The sequence below is a fragment of the Lampris incognitus genome, chromosome 11 (assembly GCF_029633865.1).
Source record: "Lampris incognitus isolate fLamInc1 chromosome 11, fLamInc1.hap2, whole genome shotgun sequence".
NCBI classification, from domain to species: Eukaryota; Metazoa; Chordata; class Actinopteri; order Lampriformes; family Lampridae; genus Lampris; species Lampris incognitus.
The window spans coordinates 9,372,482-9,385,454 of NC_079221.1; the positions used below are offsets into that span (position 1 = coordinate 9,372,482).

Genomic DNA, 12,973 nt, shown 5'->3' on the forward strand with positions numbered 1-12,973 from the left:
ACTAACAGTTTAATATTCACAACAGTGAGTATATTTCCTCTCCCTGTTCCTCAGAGTTTCTGCCCAATTTACTTTCTGACTCATATCCATTTACCTCAGCCCCCACCTCACTGTCCCGCTCTCTTTCTTACTCCTGTTTAAGGCTCCATCTATCTTTCAGTACTCGTGTTTCCTCTCCTGTGGGGACAAAGCCGGAGTTCAGCCCTCTTTTGGCTCAGGTCTCCTCTCCGGACTTCCTATAAAGAAAGAAACACTTTCCAGACCATCAAGGTCCTTAAGTCATACCAGAGAAAGTAAAAAAAAGCAGATAAGTTCATTTTTCATAACTTGTGAAAAAAAGACTTGGAGAACTTCATATGTCCTATTTTAGGAAGTGAGGTGTCTAGTTTTTTTTTTTTTTTGGCTGTATGAGTAACATTGGACTCGCACATTTTGTAAAAGCACGAGAAGCTCAGCCTGAGGGGAAATTGTGTTAAATGTGGCTGGAAATACGCCTGATATGAGTCTGAGACACACACACTCGGTCGGGTCAACACTGATGCTGACGGATCACTTGTCAAGTAAAAACGAGCTGAAGAGACATCATTAGGATGAGTGGTTCGCTCATCGGCGGCACGGTGGCGCAGTGGTTAGCGCGGTCGCCTCACAGCAAAAAGGTTCTGGGTTCGAGCCCCGGGGTAGTCCAGCCTTGGGGGTCGTCCCGGGTTGTTCTCTGGTAGCCCTTTTCCACCAACAGGGAACGGGTTCGCAAACCCTTTTTTGAACGGTTCAGAGCATTTCCACCAAAAATAAATTGGTTGTGAACCTGAACATTTAGTTCCGAACCGGCGCCAAAAAATAGCAGGTTTTTCAGCGCGAACCGTGACGCCACCAATGGGCGCAGGACATTCCAGAGGAAGACGAGAGAAGAACCTGACGGTAGATAATGGCGAAATCGGCAGATAACAAGGGGGCGCAGTGGTCAGCTGAGGAAACCCCAGTGTTTGGTTGTTATCTGGGCATCTCCCGAGTGTCGGGAGAAACTAGAGAGGAGCACGAGAGAGAGGAAGCTGTATGGTGAATTAGTAGAAGAGATGGCCAAGAATGGGTTCACTCGAACGCAAGAACAAATTATCAACAAGTTAAAAAAAAAACTTAAGAAGGACTAGCGAGACGATAAAAAAGAGTTGTCCAAAAGTGGAGCTGGGCGACGTAATAATATGACGCCATGTTATTGCTAGCTAGTGGGTTTCAGTGGCTAATGTTTACACCCGATGTGCAACGCACAAAGTCCCCTGTTGATGACGTACAACGGTTCTGCTTAAAACTGGTCGAAACGCGGGCCCGTTCGCCACACAACACCAGGGTTCTCAAAATCCTGAACGGAACCGGTGCCTGAACCAGAGCTACTTTGGTCGAAAAGGGCTATGAGTGGAGTTTGCATGTTCTCCCCGTGTCTGTGTGGGTTTCCTCCGGGGGCTCCGGTTTGTCCAAAGACATGTAGGTCAGGGGAATCAGCTGTACTAAATTGTACCTAGGTATGAATGTGTGTGTGTGTGTGTGGGCCCCGTGTGATGGCCTGGCGGCCTGTCCAGGGTGTCTCCCCGCCTGCCGCCCAGTGACTGCTGGGATAGGCTCCAGCATCCCCGCGGCCCTGAGAGCAGGATAAGCGGTTCGGATGATGGACGGACGGATGGGCTTGCTCGTCGGGGTGCCTGGTTATATGTATGTATGTCATTTTAACTGACAACCACAGAGAGGCGTGCCGCTCTGTCAGAGTTATTCTCAACCCGGGACTCTGGTCCGGGTATATCAGCCCATCCATCGTGTGTGTATGAGGTACCGCTGGAGCTGTTTAGAGGCGTTAGCTACAGTAGCTGGTTATCACTCCCCAAACACACATAAACAGGCTAACGGCACGAGGTTGCCGGGTCGGAATAAGCTGCACCGCTTCCACCCTGTGTGTGTGTGTGTAATACTTATGAGTCCTACCTCCTATTTCAATCCGATTCCATTCATATTTCTCTCTCTCTCTCTCTCTCTCTCTCTCTCTCTCTCTCTCTCTCTCTCTCTGTCTGTCTGTCTGTCTGTCTGTCTGTCTGTCTGTCTGTCTGTCTGTCTGTCTGTCTGTCTGTCTGTCTGTCTGTCTGTCTGTCTGTCTGTCTGTCTGTCTGTCTGTCTGTCTGTCTGTCTGTCTGTCTGTCTGTCTGTCTGTCTGTCTGTCTGTCTGTCTGTCTGTCTGTCTGTCTGTCTGTCTGTCTGTCTGTCTGTCTGTCTGGCTCGCTCGCTCGCTCCCCCCCCTTTCCACATATTTGCAAGGACCAAAAAAGACAGAAGGGACTATTGCAAAATTGGGTTTGATTTTCCATTCTTCCACCTCAGTAGGAGAGCATTTGTGCTATACTGCTCCCTCCGACAACACGTGCAGCGTAGGGAAAGAGGGAGAGAGAGAGCAGACGAGCCGTTCACACGCTGGGATGAGAGGAGGGCAAACAAACGGACCGGGTCACAGGTGACGGACCTGTGATTAGTCAGGTTGAGTTTTGTGGAAGGTCGTGTGTTGTGTGGTGTTTTTTTGTGTGCGTGTGTGTGTTTTGTTCATGAATGGGGGAGGGAGTTCATACACAAATGTGTGAATTAGCGAAGGAGTGAATGAAGGAACGAATGAGTGGGGGGGACGTCACGTAACGGGTGCAGTTTGAGTCACGTTTATTCCCGTCGCCCAGAATCACACTCACATGGTCTCTCAAGGCTTTTCTGTCCCCACAGCACAGTGTAGTGTTTCCTGTTTGTGTACGCTCGCCTGTGTGTGTGTGTGTATGTGTGTGTGTGTGTGTGTGTGTGTGTGTGTGTGTGTGTGTGTGTGTGTGTGTTTTGATGCATGCGTTGCCTCGCTGAGATCTAAAGTAGGGTGTGAGTGGGGACAATGAGTCTGAGAAAGAAGGGTAGAGAGGGTGTAAGACAGAATGAGGGTGATGGAGAGGAAGGGGGAGAGAGAGAGGGAGAAAGAGGGGGAAGGAGAGAGAGAGAGAGGGTTGGGGGATGGGTTAGCTGGCTGAGAATACACAATGGCGCAAGCAATAAGACAGGAATGTCAATATAGTGTGCGAGTGCCACCTGGAATACCTAAATATGCTGGCAAGCCAGCGACGGGCCGTAGTACCACTGAGTCAACCTTGAGCTGTAGTGAGTGTGTGTGTTGTCGTGTGTGTTCGTGTGTGTGTGTTGTCAGGTGTGTGTTTGTGTGTGTATTGTCATGTGTGTGTGTGTGTGTGTGTGTGTGTGTGTACAGTATACCTACATGTATAATGAGCTTCCATGGCCACCTGTATAAAAGACACTTCCAGGACAGACGTCCACGAAATGTCCCGCATACAGATCCATACACACAATGCACAAAGGGGGCTGACATCTAACATCCAGTGTCTCAGTGGCAAGAGGGGGAAACAGACGAGAGAGGAGGGGGTAGAAGAGAGAGGAGGGGGTAGAGAAAGAAAGAGGGAACGAAAATGTCCCAGGATCGTACAAGGTCAAGCTACAGTTTTTTTCCCCTTATGATCCAGAATGTAATACACACACACACAAAGTCAGGCAGTTGAGCAACAAAAACCATATATTTTTCAAAACAGAGCGACCCCCCGCCCCCCCACCTACACACACACACACACACACACAAATGAAGTGCGCATGTGCAGTGCTTGTGTAATGACTGAGTGGGGAAGACAGATGGTGACTCATACCCCACTTTAGAGCGCCAGCACTACATTTCCCATGAGGCCACTCATAATGACTGCTGTCAGAGGCAATGTTTGTCCTGTTTCACCGTGATTGTATCGCAGCCTCGAGGGGGAGGTCGGATGTCAGGGCACAGGTAAATGACCCGGACAGAAGCGTCACGGAGTTTTGACTGAGATCGGTCGGCTAGTTAAATCTCTTTTACAATAAGAGATTGAACTGGCGGTTCCTGGGCGGGGGAGTAGCTTAAGGCAGGTGAGAGGTCTTTCTGGCCAGGCTGGCTTGCCCTGAGGGCATCTGTTAAAGCTCTTAGAAGTTTCTTTGAAGGGAAAGAGTTGGATTGATGCACCAGGTGAATGTGTGAGAGAGAGAGCGAGAGAGAGAGAGAGGGCGAGCGAGCATACATGTGTATCTACAGAAACTAGCCCACAAAGACATTCACCTGTGAATCACCAAGTGAGGGCTGACAGCTTGCCGGTCAGATCAAGGTCCTGAAAGAAACTTTACTAGACCTGAATACAACAGCATGGGTCTAACAAGGGGCGGCGTGGTGGCGCAGTGGTTAGCGCGGTCGCCTCACAGCAAGAAGGTCCTGGGTTGGAGCCCCGGGGTAGTCCAACCTTGGTGGGTCATCCCAGTCATCTTCTGTGTGGAGTTTGCATGTTCTCCCCATGTCTGCGTGGGTTTCCTCCGGGGGCTCCGGTTTCCTCCCACAGGCCAAAGACATGTAGGTCAGGTGAATCGGCTGTACTAAATTGTCCCTAGGTATGAATCCCCATGACCCCGAGAACAGGATAAGCGGTTCGGATAATGGATGGATGGATGGGTCTAACAAGGCTGAGAGAAAACCCTCGCTATGGTAATATTAACTGGTACAGTTGTACAAAGCTATGCAACTCGTCCTCCTCAACATGCCTGCCAGGTTTCAGTCTGCTGTCTGTGGAGGAGCGCTACAGCCCAAACCGGCTGTGCCTTCCTCCCTGTTTTGGAGTCACTGTACGCTGTCAGCAGGACTTCGTATTTTCATATTTGGCGTCTTTCCAGGTGATTAAGCTGAAATGCCGGGGGGGGGCACAAACAGGAAGCAGTTGTACATCACCCGGCATAAATAGAGCCGTTTCCATGACAACTGCAGGCCGAGTTCCACTGACAGCGATTGTTGGAGAAACAGCAATTACACTTTTCTATGAAGGCAACGTTTGTTATACTTTATGGGGGTATTTATGGACACTTCCATAAACAAAAACATTCATAAACATTTACAATTCAATCATAAAAGCGTTCGCAGACAGAGACAACACACACTCAGTGGGTGCACTCACGTAATGCTTATTTAGCTTAGGCCTGTGCTTGTCTTGAAGACGGCGTGATATCGGGGTTTAAATTCGTAGATCTTATACATCTTAACGACAGTCGATTTAAACATTATCCATTTCAGGCAGGTTTCTGGGGCGTTAAAATGTTGCCACAAAAGTTAAGTAAATTTGGTCTTGGTGGACGCTTCCAAAATAGTCATCGAGTCATCGACGTCATTTCGTATCACCACACGGCGGGTTCTCTGGAAACGTCCACAGGCCAGCTCGTGTCTTACATGCTGGTAGAATGCAAATGTTGTGGCATCACCATCATGTCACCAGACTTATCGTAGTCCTCCATAAAACACATCCAGTAGCTGTAATAGGTCCTCTAAAACAGGGGTTTTCAAAGTGTGAGGCGCGCCTCCCCTGGGGGGCGCCAGAGAGCTTCAGGGGAGGCGCAGCATGAGAAAAAAACCGTGAAGAAAAAGTAACCGTAAACATCTAGCTAAATTTAGTTAACTTCAGCAACGCTTGGAGCAAAATGGATCGATTTTTAGTAACATTACCTAAAACATTTGAAAATGTTTGAAAAAGATGTTTTAAAACGTTTAAAAATGTTTAAAAAGATATTTAAAAGATAAAGATGTTTAAAAATGTTTGAAAAACATGTTTAAAAAAATAAAAGATCATCTTGAAATATATATCATTTATTGTCGAAACCCGTTTTTATACCTGAGTGGAACATACATTATAGCAACAACAATAATGGTAATAATAGCAATAATAATTGGGAGGGGGGGGCGCAGCTGTTTTATGTTCTCTGAGGGGAGGCTCACTTTCCTACACTTTGAAAACCCCTGCTCTAAAACTTTGTCAGTTTCATGGAATACTTAATAAAGCATCAATCATTGCAGAATTACGTGGTTTATGCCTAAAAAAACAGGTGAACTACCAACACGGGGCTCGCCGGTTCGAATCCCCGTGTTACCTCTGGCTTGGTCGGGCATCTCTACAGACACAGTTGGCCGTGTTTGCAGGCAGGAAGCTGGATCTGGGTATGTGTCCTGGTCATTGCACTAGTGCCTCCTCTGGTCGGTCGGGGGCGCCTGTTCGGGGGTGGGGGGACTGGGGGGAATAGCGTGATCCTCCCACGTGCTGCATCCCCCTGGTGAAACTCCTCACTGTCAGGTGAAAAGAAGCGGCTGGCGACTCCACCTGTATCGGAGGAGGCATGTGGTAGTCTGCAGCCCTCACCGGATCGGCAGAGGGGGTGGAGCAGCGACCAGTACGGCTTGGAAGAGTGGGGTAATTGGCCGGATACAATTGGGGAGAAAAGGAGGGGGGAAGCCCCCCCCACCCCCAAAAAAGGAGAACTGCCAAATCTCTGCCTCTGTACATCTTTTGTGCGGCATCACTTAAAGTCGTTTTGGTTTGGCTAGCTTTCTTGCGGTAAAAAAAAAAGAACTAGCCAGGGGACATGGCTAGCTAACAGTTACTGACTGAATGTCTGACCTGATAACGTTGGTTTCTTAAGTCACATCTGCTTTGTAATGTTGCAGAAGTTGATTGCTTATGTAACTGTTGCTTTAACGAAGCTTCCGTCACTGTATGCCGACCTGTTAACTGACTTTTGTCTGTCAGGTAGGAATGTGATCTCATAGTAAATCCCACAACTTCAGTCAAAATTAAAATCTGTGCTGGAAAAGCCCCTGTGTTGTTGATACCATTCAGCATTCCTGTATAATTTGGGGACTAAATTTGTCCAAGAAAGGCCTTAAAATGGTCCTTTTCCATAGACAGTCTCTTATGCATGCCAGCTTATGCAGCTGCCCCCCCTCCCCTTTTCTCCCCAATTTTATCTGGCCAATTACCTACTCTTCTGAGCCGTCCTGGTCGCTGCTCCACCCCCAACCCCCTAGCCCCACCCCCCGATCCGGGGAGGTGCTGCAGACTACCACATGCCTCCTCCGATACATGTGGAGTCGCCAGCCGCTTCTTTTCGCCTGACAGTGAGGCGTTTCGCCAGGGGGACGTAGCACGTGGGAGAATCACGCTATTCCCCCCAGTCCTCCACCCCCAAACAGGTGCCCCGACCGACCAGAGGAGGCGCTAGTGCAGCGACCAGGACACATACCCACATCTGGCTTCCCACCTGCGGACACGGCCACAGTGTCTGTAGGGACGCCTGACCAAGCCGGAGGTAACACGGGGATTCGAACCGGCGATCCCTGTGTTGGTAGGCAACGGAATAGACCGCCACGCCACCCGGACGCCCCAGTCTGATTTATAATTTGAGTTTCCCATTACATCAGTGTCGGTGATCTAACTATTGCGCACTTACTGGGATTGCACTTGGCGTGGCTTGTACTCTTGGCTGTGGTGTGATGACTATTTATATTTACAGTGCACCAAAGACGCCGGTGTGTCGATACCACAATACATCTGCTAATTACCGACTCTCTTGTCAGTTGCTTTGGATAAAAGTGTCTGCTAGATGAGATAGAGTGAAAACGTAAGAGTCATTTCACTTTAGGCTTTGAAAGACTTGGACGACAGTTGGATGCCGATGGGGGACGGTGACTCGCGTGTTGGATACCCGACAGCCCGTCACGCCCTCGCTGCTCAGCCTATCTGCACTGACGAATGAACGCAGAGACGCTCACGAACATGTGATCAGTAGCTTATCACAAGCCCAGATAAAACGTTTCCTCTGAGATACACACACACACACACACACACACACACACACACACAACTGATCCTGTCAGTAACATCCTCTCTGATTCATCTTCATTTAGTCTTGTTTGTACTGCTGTTCCTTTAAAGTGGTACTGACATCGAAATCTGGAAATTCCCATTGATGGCTGTGTTCCCAGTTGGAATGTGACCACGGAGAAATTGTGCCGGTGGACACGCAGACACCAGTCAGGTTGCATATGGGGTCCACAGCCCCCATATGCAACATGTGGATACCTGGATCCATGTCAGACGTCACCGCGCCACCGCTCCTGTTTAAAACCCCAAAATCAAAACGCTGTCTCCACGTACCGGTGGCGTGACTGTTGTTTGTAACAGATTTTGAGTTGAGAAGTCAAAATACTCACCGAACTGTGATGTTAATCGACGTTTATCGGTCAGTCGTCGTGTCGGCGGACATGAGCGGTATGAGCGGTGGCGTCAGGAAGACGGCAGCCAATAGCTCTGGAGTCATAGAACCCCGTTTTCAGTTACGATCCAAACTCCCAGTGTTGAAAGATGTGTTCAGAAAGGGCACGTCAGTCTCTCTAAACATTAGTGTGGGTGTGTGAGTGAGAGAGTATGTGTGTGTGTGTGTGGGAGAGAGGGTGACAGAGAGTGTGTGTGTGTGTGTGTGTGTGTGTGAGAGAGAGAGAGAGAGAGAGAGAGAGAGAGAGAGAGAGAGAGAGAGAGAGAGTGTGTATGTGTGTGAGAGAGAGAATGTGTGTGTGTGTGGGAGAGACAGTGTGTATGAGTGTGTGGGAGAGACAGAGAGAGAGAGTGTGTGTGTGTGTGTATGAGAGAGAGAGAGCGGTAGTGTGAGAGATAGTGTGTGTGTGAGAGAGAGTGCATGAGAGTGTGAGTGTGTGTGTGAGAGAGCGATAGTGTGTGTGTGAGAGAGAGTGTGTGTGTGTGAGAGAGTGTGTGTGTGCATGTGTGTGAGAGAGAGAGAGCGAGTGTGTGCTTGTGTGTGAGAGAGAGAGAGAGAGTGTGTGTGTGTGTGTGAGAGAGAGAGCGGGAGTGTGAGAGATAGTGTGTGTTTGAGAGAGTGCATGTGTGTATGAGTATGTGTGTGTGAGAGAGCGATAGTGTGTGTGTGTGTGTGTGAGAGAGAGAGAGAGAGAGTGTATGAGTGTGTGTGTGAGAGAGAGAGTGTGTGTGTGTGTGAGAGAGAGAGAGAGAGTGTATGAGTGTGTGTGTGAGAGAGAGAGAGTGTGTGTGTGTGAGAGAGAGAGAGAGAGTGTATGAGTGTGTGTGTGAGAGAGAGAGAGTGTGTGTGTGTGAGAGAGAGAGAGAGTGTGTATGAGTGTGTGTGTGAGAGAGAGAGTGTGAGTGTGTGTGTGTGAGAGAGAGAGAGGGGGAGATCAGTGTTTGACTACTGATCGGTCCATGCTGTAGCCAAAGCTGGAAGATAAATCATTTGATCAGCACTACGCTGCTGGTGGATGTCCCGTGCAACTTCATTTGCAGGAAGTTGCTCCTGCTGCTGCACTGGCGAGGAAAACAAGGTGAAGCCCAGCGGACGCACACAGTGCCTCCACAAGTGCTGTGATGCTTGGCAGACATATCTACAGATGTACCATTTTGAAGACGGTTCATTTTCACTTTCTGTGTATTATTAAGGAAATGTTGATACAACATGAACACACACACAAACACACACACACTGACACAGATGCATGCAGTTGCTGAAACAGGTTAGAGATTAAATTTATGGCGGGCCTAAACCTGGTGAGCAGAGCCCAGAGAGCATCCATGGCGTGTGTTTAGAGGTCCCCTGGGACCATTAAATCAGCCCAGAGTGGATCAGGAAGTCATCGCCATAGCGACTGAGGGGGTGGGTGGCTGTGTGGGGGCGCTGATTTACTACAGCCCCACCAAACGCTCTAAACACATGCTGCCATCATGATCAATCTCACACACACACACACACACACACACACACACACACACACACACACACACACACACACACAGGCTCCCTCTGCATGTCGTCTCTTTAGCCGTGTAAACTTGGGGTTGATGGCGTCAAGCTAGGCCCTGTTCCCCGAGGCCAGTCATGGTTCAGCAGATGAGGAGAGCCCAATCTAACTAGTCCTCCCCGGCTTTAGAGGCGGGTGATTGAAACCGCAAAGGAAGCTGGGCAACATTGTTCATTTCACGGTCCTCGTGGAGTTGCTGAGGACCGGCACACACCGAGTGAATCCTTCAATTTAACAATGGCGCCAGTGGGGAGGCAGATGGGGGTTTCCTGCCCTACATTTCCCCTCACCCGCGTTAAATATCGGCGCTAACAGGAGGACTGCCGTCCCTGCCCGTTCAGTCGGAAATCAACCAACGCCTTGGCACATTTTGTATGTTTGGTCTCTGCAGTGTTTACAGAGCGAGGGAGTGTGAGAGGGTAACAGCGAGAGAGAGAGAGAGAGGGGGGAAGAGATGAGCGAGAGAGAGAGAGGAAGAGATGAGAGAAAAAGAGAAAGAAGGGTGAGACGGGGAGAGAGGGAGGGAAGGATAGACTGGAAGGGAGAGAGGCAGGAGGTTCTCTGGAGAGTTAAATCTATAGGACAGAGGGAAACCGCTAAGTTGGAGGTGAGAAATATCTGGTGCAATGCAGGTGAGAGAAGAAGAGATTTAGAGAGAGCGAGGGGGGAAGAGAGAGAAAGGGGGGGAGAGAGAGGGAGACAAGGGGGGGGGGAGTCAGCCCTCTGCAGTGCTTTGCTGTAAGGTAACATCAATCCAAAGCCCACTTAGCTGCCATCTCTGCCTTCGGTTTCCAATTGGACCTAATATGCAGAGAAAAGAAAGGGCACGGGCCGGTCCTGCGGCACTGTACACTGGTGACTGCAAGACGCGATAGCATTAATCACACATACTTGTGGTATAGTGAAGTGCTCCTCCTTTCCCTTTGGTGGCGCTATGTTGCAGGTGTGTCATACATTCAGAGTGTATTACTGTAGAGTGAGATGGGTGCTGGCTGATTGTAAGTAAAAATACGTTGAGAGGGATTTCTGCCTGAGCCTAGTTTTAATCTGCTACATATGCATATAGGCGATGAGGAATGGCTTTCCTTGGACTTTCGCAGCCTCCGGCTTTCCAGGAAACCCCTGGTGAGCTGACGATATTGTTTGCTTCTTGGATTCGCATGTTTGAAAATTATCGCCTTGCACTTAATGCAGATGAGATGCCAGACAAAAGAAAGTGCACGCAGCTCATTCATTATTTGGGCGCTGAAGGCCAGCAAATTTTTCATACCCTTACAGAGGTTAGCACCATTTACAAAACTGCACGTGATGCAATACAAGTCTTTTTTGTTTTGTTTTTTCCCCAAAGCTGAATGTGGTTGCTGAGAGAAATACATTTCTTCAACGTGCACAGCGACCCAGCGAATCCTTTTCTCAATATGTTGCCGCATTAAGGGACTTGCTTCTGAACGGTGACTTCGATGCGCTCACTCATGACACGATCAGAGGTCAAACTGTTGAGAAAACTTGTGCTCCACGTATTCGAGAGCGGCTGCTTTTGGAACCACATTTTACATTGCAGAAAGCCATTACTATTGCAGCATGAATTGGATCTGCAGTAGCTGAAGCTAAGGCTGTGGCTCCCACCGCTGAAGCTACAGCTAAAGCTGTTCAGCCCTGTGTCAGCGGCAGTACAAAGCCCAAACATGTTTGATGTTTTATCTCTCAGTTTTGAGCATTGCTTCCACAACGGCTGTTGCGCAGAGAGAACACCTTAGTTGTACTGTCTCGTTATATGTGAATGATGGTCAACTGCTCAAGGATACATCTACTTGTAGACACTGGCTCAGTTGTCTCCATTCTCCCAGAACATGTCTACCACCGGCATTTTATACATGGGCCTCTTACAACGCCCGAGGTGTGCCTGGTGACTTACATGAAGAAACCTATACCTGTCTTTGGATGCCTTCCCTTACTGTTACATACTACAGCCACTGCACATAAATAGAGTTCACATTGTACAGCTGGAACATCTTTGTTTGGAATGGACCTTTCACAGCCCGGCATCTTGAGATTCGAGATGGACACATTGAACCACCTGCTTCGCCAGCAGGAGGTCAAACTGTTCTCAACAGTACTGAGATGTTGGGTGTTGCTGCTGGATTTATACACAAAGTCAAAATGCACTCATATGTGCCACCAGTTCAGTAGAAACTGCACAGACTACCTTTTGCAGTGTGTGAAGCTGTTTCACAGGAATTGAACAGACTTGAAGCAGACGGTGTTATAGAGATGTTTGACTCCTCTGCTTTGGGGTCTCCACTGGAGGTCGTGAAGAAGAAAACAGGTGGAGTTTGACTTTGTGTGGATCTGTGTGAGCCAAATAAGGCTGTGGGGATAGACAGTCACCCTCTGCTACACATTGGAGAAGTCTTTACAATGCTTCGGAGGGCAACTATGTTCTCACAATTGAACTACAAAATGCATTCCATCAAGTTCAATTGCATCCCAGCAGCAGAGACCTGATGGCATCCATTACTCATGAGGAACTCTTTTGCTTTGTTCCATATGGTTTGGCCTTAGCACCTGGTGCATTTTTCAATGGACGGTGTCCCAGGTCAGAGTGGTGTCCACTGCTATCTAGACGATGTCATAGTTTATAGTGACACACGTGCGGTTCATGAAAAGTGACTGCAAGCTGTACTTCACTGCCTGCAAGACAGTGGGTTAAGGCTCAACAAAGAGAAATGCCATTTCATGCCACTGATCATGTCCTTGCTGTGACCCAAGCTCCACCTCCTCATAATACATAGTCACTGCGTTCATTGCCTGGTCTGAATGCTTGGTATTCAAAGTTCATTCATTCCTAATTGTGCTACATTAGTGGAATCTCTCCATCAAGTGACAGGCATGGGCACAAGTCCATGAATACTGGGATGGCATCCAGCACTTTACCTGTGCCCCCATCCATAGGGTTAGTGGTTGTGCCAGGAAGGGCATCCAATGTAAAATTTTGCCAAATCATTATGCGGATTGACAAGACCGTACTGGGTTGGTCGAGGCTCCATACCAGATCGGTCAAGGCCCGGGTTTACAACAGCCACTATTGGTGATGTGCTCTCACAGGGTACCTACTGATGGAAACTGTACAATTCACTGTGGTGACCCCTCAGAAACGGAACAAGCCGAATGAAGAAGAAGTGGAACCTCTCTCTGTGTTCAGCTCCAGAAGTCGGCTGGTTTCCATTGGATAGATAGTGCACA

At 48.7% G+C, this 12,973-nt stretch overlaps 1 protein-coding gene across 1 annotated transcript in view; it reads right to left on the minus strand.

Annotated features, from left to right (window-relative positions):
* LOC130121223 (NALCN channel auxiliary factor 1) overlaps positions 1–12,973 on the minus strand; it is a 128,384-nt gene that overhangs the window by 59,733 nt on the left and 55,678 nt on the right. The window lies entirely within an intron of this gene.